Source organism: Terrapene carolina, unplaced genomic scaffold (assembly GCF_002925995.2).
Source record: "Terrapene carolina triunguis isolate 2854851 unplaced genomic scaffold, T_m_triunguis-2.0 Scaffold425, whole genome shotgun sequence".
Taxonomy (NCBI): domain Eukaryota; kingdom Metazoa; phylum Chordata; order Testudines; family Emydidae; genus Terrapene; species Terrapene triunguis.
Genome location: NW_020664776.1, coordinates 101,105 through 115,323, shown reverse-complemented (window position 1 = coordinate 115,323; position 14,219 = coordinate 101,105). Strand labels below are relative to the sequence as shown.

Sequence of the window (14,219 nt, the reverse complement as noted above, 5' to 3'; positions counted from 1 at the left end):
ATGGCATGCAGCTCCGCGTAGTAGCGGCATGTTTGCGGCTCTGCCCCGGACCTTCCGTTTGCGTCTCTGACTTTGTGGTAGGCTTGCCTTAGCTCCTTAATTTTCACGCGGCACTGCCGCGCGTCCCTGTTATGGCCTCTGTCCTTCATGGTCTTGGAGATCTTTTCTAATGTTTTGCCGTTTCTTTTACTGTTTCGGAGTTCGGCGAGCACTGCTTCATCTCCCCAGATGGCGATCAGATCCTGTACCTCCCGTTCGGTCCAGGCTGGAGCTCTTCTGCGATCCTGGGACTGGGACTGGGACTCCATCATGGTTACCTGTGCTGATGGGCTCTGCATGGTCACCTGTGCTCTCCACGCTGAGCAAACAGGAAATGAAATTCAAACGTTCGCGGGGCTTTTCCTGTCTACCTGGCCAGTGCATCTGAGATGAGAGTGCTGTCCAGAGCGGTCACAATGAAGCACTGTGGGATAGCTCCCGGAGGCCAGTAATGTCGAATTCCGTCCACACTAACCCAATTCCGACCCCCTAAGGCCGATTTTATCGCTAATCCCCTTGTCTAGGTGGTGTTAGGAAACCGGTTTAAAGGGCCCTTTAAGTCGACAGAAAGGGCTTCGTAGTGTAAACGTGTCCAGGCTTAAGTCGATTTAACGCGGCTAAAGTCGACCTAAACTCGTAGTGTAGACCAGGCCTGTGTCTCTTGTCTGAGTCAGGGCATTCAATTCTATTGAAACCTTCTCTCCTGCAATGGCAATAGTCAGACAGAGGGGGCATGGCCACCTTCACCTCTGACAGTGAGATATTGGCTCGGATCTTTCTTTATGCTGCTGTTGTTAGTCCATGAAATATCAAGGATGGAATGCAAGGCTGAGTTCACGCACCAACCCCATGAAAAATTTCAGTGCCCCAGAGAAATCCTGACCCCTGCATTAGAATGATATGCTAGAGATTTGAATTGGAAAGGGACTGTCTGCATTGTCAAAGTGGGGAGTGAACAACAATCTATAGCAATGTCGTTAACCACAAACACACTCTAATCATGCTCCAGCCGGAAGGGAAATGGGCAGGAATTCTTGCTGTTCAGCCATGGACACACTTACACTAATGCACAGCTGTGAGTGTGCTGGGGGAGCTGGTCTGAGCAAACAATTTGAAGTGACAATTCAGTGAGTACAGAATCATGTGTTGTGAAGCAACTCTACATCAAGTAGTTGTGGCCGAGTGGTTAAGGCAATGGACTAGAAATCCATTGGGGTCTCCCCACGCAGGTTTGAATCCTCCCAACTACCCAGAAATATTAGTATGTTGTCTTAGTGCTGGGGATCAATGGTGTTAAACTGGAGCAAGATCTGGCTACACTTCAAATGCTGTTGTGACACTCCTATAGGACTTTGGACTAGACAGTTGCTACAGTGAGTGGAGGGGTTTTCCATCCCTGTAATAGCTACATTGACAGAACAATCTTTCTTTTCATTTAGCACTATCTAACAAGGGTTTAGGTCAGCTTAACTATACTGGTTCGGGATGTGTGGATTTTTCACACCTTGAAAGACGTACTTGTTAGAGGGTTTATCCCTTCACCCTCCCATTCCCTGGTCCTTCTCGCATGAACAGAGAGCAGCAATACCTGAAGTTCAAAGGTGCAAACAATTTGATGTTTATTGGGGTAAACTTCCAGCAAGCAATGATTCCAATTTGCTTCCTCAGTATCCCCCTTCACAGCTTTGACACCACAGAGCCTTGCCTGTGTCCTTGTTCCCATTCCCCCCCGTTAGCAAAACATCATTCCAATTCCCCCCTCCCACTTCCTGATTGACTGCAGGCGATATAAAATATATGGAGATATACCTATCTCATAGAACTGGAAGGGACCCCAAAAGGTCATCGAGTCCAGTCCCCTGTCTTCATTAGCAGGACCAAGTACTGATTTTTTGCCCCAGATACCTAAGTGGCCCCCTCAAGGATTGAACTCACAACCTTGGGTTTAGCAGGCCAATGCTCAAAACACTGAGCTATCCCTCCCACTAGTGGAATTTGTGTTCTGCTTAGCTATACCTTAACCAATCATTTTACTAAAATTTAACTAACCAATCCTAACATATTGTAACATGGTTATCTAACCAATTATATCCCACCACCTTAATTGGTTTACACCCAACAAATTAATTATACAGCAGACGGAAACAATCACAAAACCAGACAGAGATTATACAGACAAGCAATAGGAAAGTAGGGACTACAGTGATAGAACAACAAAGAAATGAGGCTTTCACACCCCAGCTATTGATAAGTGAGTTGTTGCCAGACAAGATACTATCATGGTAGAGGTTGTGGGTGCTGGTTGCTTAACTGTCTGGCCCACAGGGCAGGATTTTGAGGTTCACCATTACTTTCTCAGAATGCTAGCAACCATCTTTTGTTCACTTAAAACGTGAGCAGGGAGATCACAAGACCTCAGAACTCATGGAGCTCCAGGAAACCTGTAACTTTAGGTCTGGGTGAGTGTGTCTGAAAATCAGCTGTGCTGTAGAAGGTCTTTAGGAGTTGAAAGAGATGCACCATCTCGACCTCCCTAAAGAGTTAATCAAATATTAATTGAAAACTAAAGTTGTTAGATCCCATTCTCTGTACTATTAGGATGGTGGACTGGTCTAAAGCACCAGTTTTAAAACTCTTTTTTCCTATCTCTTGGGTGTTCTGTTCTGGTCTCTGCATAGAGATGTGGTTTCAAATCCCACTCCTGACATAACCATTTTCTTCTATCTGGAGAAAATGGCCTCACTTCAATCTCCTTTGGAACAATAGAACTCCATTTGCTTAGCATTTCTATTACAGTACTTGTGAGAGAAGTTCCAAACCAGGGGAAAACACTGCCTTTTCTCTCTACCAATCAATTTTTGTCTTCCTTCATTCCAAGCCATTTTCTCAAATACATCCATAATTCCCACCTTTTTTTGTTTAGTTTCTTTGCTTTTATGAAACGTTAGGGTCATCATTTAATTGCCACACAACTGTAATTATGAAGTAAAGTGAAACACAACATTTTTTTGATATTTTTGCAGAAGAGTTTTGCTTTCTGACCTGGAATTGAACAGGGGCTACCTGAGGGGGACAATGCTACTCCCTTTTCTTGACTCATCCAAAAACCATAAGTTCTTGGTGCTCTTTGTTTCCCTGTTCTTCAAAGGGAATCAGCTAGTGTAGCGGCTCCTGAGAGAGTCTTAGAAAAGGGCCTCAAAAGTGACAGTAGCTGGCTTCTGTAGTGTAGTGATTATCACATGTGCCTAACACACAAAAGGTCCCTGGTTTGAAACCAAGCAGAAACATTGCTGCTTTCTCTTCTTTGGTCTTTTATCACTCCAAGTCCTTTCTCAACTACATCCATAGCTTCTATGCTTTCTTCCTTGTTATTTTTTTCCTTTCATGGAACTTTAAGCTCAAAAGGAGAGGGTTAGCCTGCATTTTGAGGGAAGGAATAGACCATCATTTGGGAGACTGCCAGCTACATAACAAATCTGAGTGTAGAAGAATCCCAACCCTTTGTCCTGTATATTTAGCTCCCAGCCAGCAGTTTCCCCCTCACTTTTCTTTATGCTGAGCTAACTACAAACAGCCTCGTGTATCCTTTTCATGTCAGAGAAATCTATTGACTGATGATCACATTTCTACTACTTTCCTGGCAAGGCAGGGTTGGGGTGTGAGGAATCAGAACATAATAATTGGAACTCTCTAAACCCTCCTTTTAACATACAACATCACATTCCCCTTTTTAAATAACATTTTTCCCATAATATTTTTGAACACTCATCATCTTGCATGTCTTCAAACAATGTTAACACAAGCTCTGAGCTACAAATTTCCTTACTGTTCCACTGGTATTTTTAGCACAGTATATTGATTTTTATTGCCATCTTGTTTTACTCTCAGGCTGGTTTTTATAAATCATCACAAATGCAGTAACGAGGAGTTAGAGAAATATACAAGAAATGAATACCGTGTGATCCAGTCGATAGGCAGAAAGCTGACTCCGTCCGCAGCCTGAAACAATCTCCACGACAATAAAGAGGGCTGGGAAGGATATGACACGGAAGTACCTATATGCCCAATGGAGAGCTGGAGCCAATGTAAGAAGAAGTAGAGAAGCTACAGATCGCTGAAGAGGGACAGTCAGCTCCTGAAGGGTTATTTTCCCCTTTCTTAGCTAGGCTAGAATAGAAGAGGAGAAAATTCTCTCTCACTCTCAGAGGATGATGGAAATGTCAATTTGACCTCTCTTCCTCGTCTACTAAAGCTCAGAGACAGGAAGAGACATTTTCTGCCTAAGAGCCTCAAGAGAGCAAGGCTAGGGAGCAGGCAAAGCTAACGGCCCCGTTACATGGAATCTAACTCCTGTCACCTCATCTGAGGTGGTATCAAAACCCCTCCCTGGGCTTCTAGGAAAGAGTTAGTATTGGCTCCATGTGTTTTCCTGGAAGAGCCCCTAGGTAGGGGAAGAAGAAGAAGAGAGGGTTGTGATGGGCCTAAATGAAAGCAGAAGAGGATTGTTCTTCTTGGGGTTTGTTTGTGTTACTCTTGTGATCCTTGTGGAGGAAGCTGGGGCATCATTTGAGTTTGTGTCAAAGCCTTTGATTGGGCTCAGTTTGTGATCCTGAGCACAGGGGATCCTTCACCCTCCATTCTTGTCCCCTCAGGGCAATGGAGAAAGGACCAGGTTCTAAAATTAGATAGAGGAGCCAGAGAAAGCCTAGTACAGGTGATTAAAAAACACCCACTGTTACCTCTCTGGTGGTCTAGTCTATTCATTACGTTTCGGTGCTTTCACCACTGCAACCTGGATTTGATTTCCAGTCAGGGAAAGAAGCTTTTCAACACCTGTCTTCACTTGTTGTCTCCTCAATTGATACTTCATCATGCTCAGATGGGTTTTGGAGACCATGTGAAAATCAAACAGCCTCAGAACAGAGCATAGATATGTTCCCATTGTGGACCTTTCATACAAGTAGAGCTGGTCAAATCATTTATTTCCTTGCTTGCTAGCTAGCCTAACCTATATCATAATAATAATTAATAGTTCAGGTTGCTCCAAGACGATTTTTTTTTTTCAATTTTCTTGTTGAAACAAAACTAAAAAAAATAATCATTTTTGGCCCACCAAAATATTTCAGTAAATAAAATATTCATCCTAAAAATGTTCACCCAGCTCTATAGACTAGTCTTTGGAATTAACCATCTGGAGAGACGGATCATTAGCCTCTTCCATTCCTGAAGTCTAGATGCTAAAGGGTTCTGAGGATGAACCAGATTTCATAGCCTTACACCTGTATACTGCTGGTTGTCATCTTGCTCAAGGTGAAAGGCAACGTGGTTTAGTGGTAGATCTATGTATAGCCCTCTGTTCAAATGTCTACAGAGGAGTATTTATTTCGCATTGTATATAAAAATAAAATGTGTTGAAACCTAAACCTGGGATCAAGATGAAACATGGCAATTTTAAATCAAGAACAAAATCTCTATTGAGTTGAACAGAAGGAAGGCTTTTTCATCGGGTCCTTTCAAATGCTAAACGTTGAGATGGTTCTTAGAGGTTCCAGCCACATAATAGGCCAGAATTTTCAGAAGATCTCACACCCACCACTACAGCCAGATTTTCAGAAGAACTCAGCTCCCAGTTAGGCACCTTAATTTTTGCCCAGTTTTTCATCTTGGGTCAACCTGAATGTCTATTATTGTTATTATAATGTTGGTTAGGCTAGGTAGCAAGGGGGAAAATAATTTGCACATGTCTATTTGTGTAAAAGGGCATGCAGCCTGGACTTTGAGGTGCACAGTGGAAACATGCCCACATTCTGCTATTAGGCAGTGGGAAGCTTTGATTTTCATATGGTCTCCAAAGCCCTTACCAGTATCATCTAGAAGAAGGGGGAGTCAGGAAGAAAATCACACTTTTGTTTGAATTGCAAATGAGGAATGAATTAAGGTTTTTTGTTGTAAAGTTACTTTCTCTGAGCAAGAATTGAGCCCAGGCTGCTGATCCCACCTATGAGATCATGAAATCTGGAGAAAGCAGAGGAGGTTTGTGCTAGTGCATATCTTTTATTCCCCTAATAAGTGAGCAGGGAGACAACCACACCTCAGAAGTCACAGGGCTCTAAGAAACCTGCAGCTTTGGGTGAGGGTGATTGTGTCTAAAATCCAGCTGTGCTATAGAGGGCCTCTAGGTGTTGAAAGAGATGTGCCACCTGGGCCTCCCTGAGCAGCTCATAAAACATTTAAGAAAACTAGTGTTGATAAATCAGCTGCTTCTATTGAGTCAGGATGGTTGAGTGCTCTAAAATTCCAGATTCAAGGCACTATTTTTCTCTCAAGTGGGTGTTCTGGTCTCCATTGGAAGCCTGGGTTAATAGCCCACTCCTGAAACAATCATTTTATTCTACCTGGAGAAATGTCCTCATTACAATCTCTCTTTTAACATGAGAAGAGCGCTTGCTTCGGATTTCTGTTAGAGTAGTGGCAAGAGTGGAAGGAATTCAAATACCTTCAGAAGCTGCATATTGAGGGCACGTAGTTGGGTAAATTCCAGTTTATTCCCCAGGAGAAAGTTGGCATTGCTTGAGGGTGGGCAGGATTGGGTGTTAAACATACAGGTGGAGGAAGAAGGGAGCAGTACAGTACAAATGTATTACATTATTAATTAGTGTATTTATTAATGTATTTATTAAATAAATTTATTCATTCATTTTTTATTGATTACATTTAAATTTATTTAGATTTATTAAATTAAATTGAATTAAGATCCTAATGTTTCTATGCTCAGATGTTTTAAGTAGCTGGTAATCTCCCAAATAATGATCTATTCCTTCCCTCAACATGCAGGATAACCTCCTCCTTTTGACTTTAAAAGTTTAATGGAAGGAAAAACAAATGAAGAAGAAAGCATAGAAGTTATGGATGTATTTGAGAAAGGACTTGGACTAAAAGAGCCAGAGGCACTAATGCTCCTGGTTGGTTTTGAACCAGATACCTTCTGTATGTTAGACCAACAGAATAACTGCTACACCACAGAAATCACTTACTATTACAGCTTGGGAACAGAGGCTGAAAGACCTCCTGTGCTCACTGTCACAACCAGAGCCCAGGCCAATGCAATGACACAAATTCAAATGACGCTTGAGCTTCCTCCAGCAGGATCACAAGAGCAACACAAATCCCAAGAGGAACAATCCTCCTATGCCTTCATTTACTGCAGCACAACCCTCTCTGCTTCTTCTGCCTATCTAGTGGCTCTTACAGGAGAGCCCACTGAGCAGAGAGCAATTCTGTCCTAGAACCCAAGCCAGGGGTTTTGACACCACCTCATTTGAGCTGGTATGTTTCACAATGACAGGCCCTTTAGCTTTGCCTGCCCCCTAGTTCTGATCCTGGTTTATCAACTCTGCGTGCTTAGGAAGCAGCTAAACTGCTGTACCCCCCTTCTCACCGGCCACCTTGTTTCCTCTCCTGGGCTATCCCAGGCGCTTTCCCACAAAAGCTTGTGTCAGAAGCTGGACTGGAGTGACCTAAGTACCTGCAGGTTTCCCCCCCACACACACACTTCCTAAGGCAAACAGCCATTCCCTTCTCTGACACTCCTGGGGTAGGTTGCCTTTGAAAAGCCTTTCCCCCTGCTTTTGGGTTCAAAAACTCTGTGTTGGGTTCCCCGTTTCTTTGGTTAGGAGTGGTTGTTCTCACACCTATCTCCTTGCTTTCCACATAAGGTGAGGGAAGGATACTGTAGCCTAGTATTCTGGCATTAAATGACCCAACTTTTCTGTCTGAAATGACCCTTCCCAGTCAGTGAAACCTGTGGTGAAAATCTTTCCCTTGACTTTACTGCATTTGGATTTCCTGTCTTGTTCCCTGGGAGCTGTCAGGGAAATGTCCATGGAAAAGGGGAGCAGATGTGAGCTTGGTTGGTTGGGAGATTTGGCTGTGTTTTGTCTCCTTGTGAGATGGGCAAATTGGAGGAGCTCTTGCAGCATTTCTGATTATTGTGTTAAAAAAGAAGTTTGTGGTGCACTTTGTTTTCCTGTTCTTCAAAGGAAAACTGATTGAGCTGATGCACTGGCTACTAAGAAAGCTCTATTAAATAGGCCCAAAGGTATTAGGTTTCTTTAGTGTGGTGGTTCTCATGTTTGCCTCACCTGTAAGAGGACACTGGTTTTTGAAACCAGGCAGGACCAATAAGCTTTCACTCCCTTCTGAGTCCTTTTGTCTTCTTTCAGTCCATCTGCTTTCCTTTCTCAAATACATCCATAAATTCTATGATTTCATCTTCATTGTTTTTCCTTTCATGAAACTTTAAAGTCTAAAGGAGGGGGTTAACCTGCATTTTGATGGAAGGAACAGACCATCATTTGGGAGATTACCAGCTACTTAACAAATCTGAGCATAGAAGAATCCCAATCCATTCTCCTGCATATTTAGCTCCCAGCCAGCAGTCCCCCCGCCCTTTTTTTTTGAGCTAACTACGAACAGCCCCAAGTCCCATTTTCATGTCAGATAAATCTAGTATTGACTGATGATCACATTTCTCCTCCTTTCCTGTCTAGGCAGGGTCTGGGTATGCGGAATCAGAAAATCACAATAAGAAATTTCTAAGTCAGCCTTTCAACACACAGCACCACTTTTCCCTTTTGAAAGAACATTATTTCCTTTAAAAAAATGAGGAGTACGTGTGGCACCTTAGAGACTATCAAATTTATTTGGGCATAAGCTTTCGTGGACTAAAACCCACTTTATCAGATGCATGGAGTGAAACATACAGTAGGCAGGTACAAATACACAGTACATGAAAAGATGGAAGTTGCCTTACAGAGTGGGGGGTCAGTGCTAATGAGGCCAATTCAATTAGGGTGGATGTGGCCCATTTCCAACAGTTGACAAGAAGGGGTAAATAGCAAAAGAGGGGAAATTACTTTTTATAGTGCTAACGAGGCCAATTCAGTCATGGTGGATGTGGCCCATTCCCAACAGTTGACAGAGGGAAAAATATTTTTTGTAGTGAACCAGCCACTCCCAGTCTTTATTCAGGCCTAATTTGATGGTGTCCAGTTTGCAGATTAATTCCAGTTCTGCAGTTTCTTGTTGAAGTCTGTTTTTGAAGGTTTTTTTTGTTGAAGAATGTCCACTTTTAAGTCTGTTATTGAGTGTCCAGGGAGACTGAAGTGCTCTCCTACTGGTTTTTGAATGTTACAATTCTCCATGTCTGATTTGTGCCCATATATTCTTTTGCATAGAGACTGTTTGGTTTGTCCAATGTATATGGCAGGGGGCATTGCTGGCACACGATGGCATATATCTCATTGCTAGATGTGCAAATGAATGAGCCTCTGATGGTGTGGCTGATGTGGTTAGGTCCTATGATGGTGTCCCTTGAATAGAGGGAAATGTTAGTTTGTTCTCTCTTCCTGTTCAATCTAAGCTAACAGGAAGAGACTTTTTCTGCATAAGATCGTTGAGAGGCAAGAGAGTGCATTTCATTTTGGGCTTGTCATATACACAAAAAAGCACACTTAAGGCAGCAAGATCAAGCACCCCACATGGGGCTTGAACCCACGACCCTGAGATTAAGAGTCTCATACTCTAACTGAGATAGCCGGGCTGTCTACAATGCCTTTTCAAAGGCACAGTCACAGTGTAGAAGGAGCCCTAAGGCTGCTTCTTTGCAAGTTGAGATTCCTTTTCTGACATTTGCCTTCTGTCTTTGTTCCTTCGCTCTCCAGCTAGCAAACAGGGGCTATTAGAAGGCTGGTTAGAAGCTGGGTTCTAGACCCAAGAGCTGGGGTTGATTTACCAGCTCATCAGAGAAACTAGCATGGGAGGGTAGAAGTTAGTATTCTCCCACCAGGGAGAGATGCTGTTGACTCATATATTGGGGAAGAGTCAAAAAAAGCTTCTCACTTTTTAGAGATGGGACAGATAAGCCAGTTCCCCCCAAGCCACACACACATTTTTGCAGGATATCAGACCCCCTGGGGAGAAGCTCCTCAAAGGAAATGTGGCCCCAGGAGTGTCAGAGAAGGGAAACACTGTTTGCCTTAAGAGGTGGGTGAGGGAAACCTGCTGGTCCTTAGTTCCCTCTAGCATCTGATTAAACCATTTGTGGGAAAGCATCCGGGGTAGCCGAGGAGGACAAGGAGAGGACAGAAGGGCTTGCAGCTGGTGTGCAATCTCCATGCTCCCGGTGGCCCGAGAGAAGCAGGGTTCAGCACTTTGTCGGCTTCCTGAGAGTACAGAACTGACAAAATGAGATCTGCACTGGGGGCAGCTAAAGCCAAGGGACCTGTTATAATGAATCAGCATCCCATCAGGTAGCATCAACCCCCCTCTCTGGGTTTCTATCCCAGAAATACTGTCAGCTCGATGATTTTTCCCCTGACAGAGCCTCCAGATTATAAACAGAAGAAGTGGAGAGGATTGCACTGTGGTAAATGAAAGCAGAGGAGAATTGCTCCTTTGGTGATTTTTTATTTTGCTCCTGTGATGCTGATGGAGGAACCGGAAGCATAATTTGAGTTTATGATACCATGCCGTCCGTTTTTGGGCTCAATTTTGACACTGAGCACAGGAGATCCTTCATTCTCTGTTCTCGTCCCTTCAGGGCAATGGAGAATGGACCAACATCTGACATTGGTGAAGTAGGAGCCTGAGAAAAAAAATGCTCCCTGTCAGAAAAAAACAGTCCTACCTGGTGTCACGGAGTATGGGGGACTCAGGGCCCTGCACCCCCGGCTTCCTGCGATTCACCATGACTCTCAGCCAGCCAGTAAAGCAGAAGGTTTATTTAGACAACAGGAATACAGTCCAAGACAGGTCTTGCAGGCACAGACAACAGGATACCCCTCAGTTAGGTCCATCTTGGGGTCCTCGGGCATCCCAGCCCTCTTGGGGAGGTCAGACCCTCTCTGCGCCCCAGCCACCTCACCGGCCCGCTCCCGAGACTCTGCCTTCAGCGACCCCTCCCACAGCCTTTGTTCAGTTTCCCGGGCAAAGGTGTTACCTGGCCTCTCACTCCTTCCTGGGTTCTCATGTTACATGCTCAGGTATTCTCCGTTGGTCAGTCTCCCATCCCCCAATGCAGACTATCCTAGCCACACTCCCCTGTCAGCATTCACAGACCACTTTAAGAACAGTCCCAGTTCATCACACCTGGTGCTTTAAGCAGTAGGTTCTGGTATTTTAACAGCCATGGCCTGGGTTCATTTCCCCCTCGAAAATAGAAGTTTTTCAATGAATATCTCCATTCATTTTGCATTTGAAATTGAAAGGAAAAGAGGGCTGCTTGTCCTTATCAACAAGGCAAAGAATGGTTTTTTCTCAGTAAATATTTTAAAAAGGCGCTGAGTTGACCTGCAGATGTCATTTCATTTGTATTTACAATGGAATGATTCTCTCTAGGATAGACAGGAATTCTTCAGCTAGACTCGGATTCCACAGAAATACTAGAAGCAATAGTGTCTAAATAGTACCTGCCTTTTTTCGGAGAACAGCAATGTCCAAGTTTTCCATGGACATTTCCCTTCCAGCATCTCAGGCCCTATCCAACAATACAAGAAACCAAAATGCAGTGAAATACACGGAAAGTTTCTCACCATAGGGTTCACTGACCAGGCCGGGGGGAAAGTTTTGCCAGAACACTTGGTTATAATATCCCTCCCTGACCTTAAATGGAAAGCAAGGGGATAACTCTCAGAGCACATAACCACAGCTTATGAGTCTCACATTCTACATTATCAATGTACCGCACCCTTCTCCCTCCACCTGTATATTGAACAGCCAAACCTGCCTCCCCTCAAGCCATGACAAGACTCTTCTGGATAAGGAGCTTGGAATTTACCCAACTAGGTGCTCTAAATGCACTGCTTTTGAAGATGTTTGAATTCCCTCCAACTTCTCTCATACAAATGCTAAGTAGTTGGTGTTGTAATGTTACAGGAGAGGTAGAAATTAGGCTATTTCTAAAGGTAGAAGACAATCATTGTGTCAGGAGGGGAATTTGAACGCATGCCTCCATATGGAGCCCAGAACAACAAATGACAGAAAGACACAACCTTGCATCTAACGCATTAGACCACGCAGCCAGCCTGACGTGGTTAGTTAAGAGATTTATCAATCTTAGTTTTCTTTAACTTGTTATGAACTCTTCAGGGAGGCAGAGATGGCACATCTCTTTCAACTTCTAGAGACTTTCTGCAGCACAGCTGATTTTTATATGTAGTCTCCCTGCTCTCTTTTTAAGAGAATAAAAGATGGTTGCTAGCATTCAGAGAAAGTAATGTTGAACCTCAAACTCCTGCATGGTGGGCCAGACGGCCAAGCAACCAGCACCCACAACTTCTACCACCTTTTGTTTTCAAAATAGCTCAGACCTCAGTGTGTTGAGCCTTTCTGAAAACCTGGCCAAAATTTTTGTTGCCTAAACGGGAGCTGAGTTCTTCTGAAAATCTGGCTCTAGGGGTGGGTGTGAGACCTTCTGAAAGTTCTGGCCTATGTGTTTGGAAGCTCTAAGAACCTTCAGAACTTTTATCATGTGCTAGAACCTGATGAGAAAACCTTCCTTCTGTAGAACTCAGCAGAGATTTTCTCATTCACTTGCAATCACAATATTTCATCTTGATCCCAGGTTTAGGTACCAACAAAATGCATTTATTGTATTTTTACATGCAATGTGAAACAAACACCCCTAGTTGGGCAGAGGGATAGAAGTAGGTCTGCCACTAAACCATATTGCCTTTCATCAGTAGCTACCTGAGTAAGGCTACGTCTTCACTATCCGCCTGAATCGGCAGGTAGAAATCGATCTCTCGGGGATCGAATTATCGCGTCTCGTCGGGACGCGACAATCAATCCCCGAATCGATGCTTGTACTCCACCAGTGCAGGTAGGAGTAAGCGCCATCGACGGGGGAGCCGCGGAGGTCGATTTGCCGCCGTCCTCACAGCGGGGTAAATCGGCTCGGATACGTCGAATTCAGCTATGCTATTCACGTAGCTGAATTTGCGTATCTTAAATCGACCCCCCTCTCCGCCCCGTGTAGTGAAGACGTAGCCTCAGGTAGTAACCAGTGGCCAACAGGTGAAAGGCCCATCATCTATGCTTGGAACACTTCAGCAGCTAGACCTCAGGAATGGAAGAGGCTAATGATCACTTTCTCCAGGATGGTTATTTCCAAAGACTGGTATATAGAGTGGGATGAAAGGTTTTTGGATGAATATTTTATTTGCTGAAATATTTTGGTTGACCCAAAATGATTTTTTGATTTTGTTTCAGCAAGAACATTGGAAAAAATATTCATCTTGGGTCAACCTGAATGTCTATTATTGTTATTATAATCTTGGTTAGGCTAATTTGCACATGTCTATTCATGTAAAAGAGCATGCAGCGTGGACTTCGGGATGCACAGTGGAAACATGCCCACATTCTGCTATTAGTCAGTGGGAAGCTTTGGTTTTTATATGGTCTCCAAAGCCCTTCCCAACATCATGTAGATTTGTAGAAGATGAAAGAATCAGGAAAAACCATGGATTTGTTTAAATTGTAAGTGAAGCAATGCCCCTCTGCCATGTACATTGGCCAAACTGGACAGTCACTACGCAAAAGAATTAATGGACACAAATCTGACATCAGGAATCATAACATTCAAAAACCAGTAGGAGAACACTTTAACCTGTCTGGTCACTCAATGACAGACCTGTGGGTGGCAATTTTGCAACAGAAAAGCTTCAAAAACAGACTCCAACGAGAAACTGCTGAGCTTGAATTGATATGCAAACTAGATACAATCAACTTAGGCTTGAATAGAGACTGAGAATAGCTGAGCCATTACAAACATTGAATCTATCTCCCCATGTAAGTATTCTCACATTTCTTATCAAACTGTCTGTATTGGGCTATCTTGATTATCACTTTAAAAGTTTTTTTCTCTTACTTAATTGGCCTCTCAGAGTTGGTAAGACAACTCCCACCTTTTCATGCTCTCTGTATGTGTATATATATATCCTCAATATATGTTCTATTCTATGCATCAGAAGAAGTGGACTGTAGCCCACGAAAGCTTATGCTCAAATAAGTTTGTTAGGCTCTAAGGTACCACAAGTACTCCTGTTCTTTTTGCGGATACAGACTAACATGGCTGCTACTCTGAAGAATAACTGTCAATTAACTTTGATATAAAGTCACTT

At 43.5% G+C, this 14,219-nt stretch overlaps 1 non-coding gene across 1 annotated transcript; it reads left to right on the top strand.

Annotated features, from left to right (window-relative positions):
* The first annotated feature begins 1,207 nt into the window (after positions 1 to 1,207).
* TRNAS-AGA lies at positions 1,208 to 1,289 on the top strand. Its single transcript has one exon. It is a non-coding gene; the product is annotated as a tRNA-Ser (tRNA).
* The last annotated feature ends 12,930 nt before the right edge of the window (positions 1,290 to 14,219 follow it).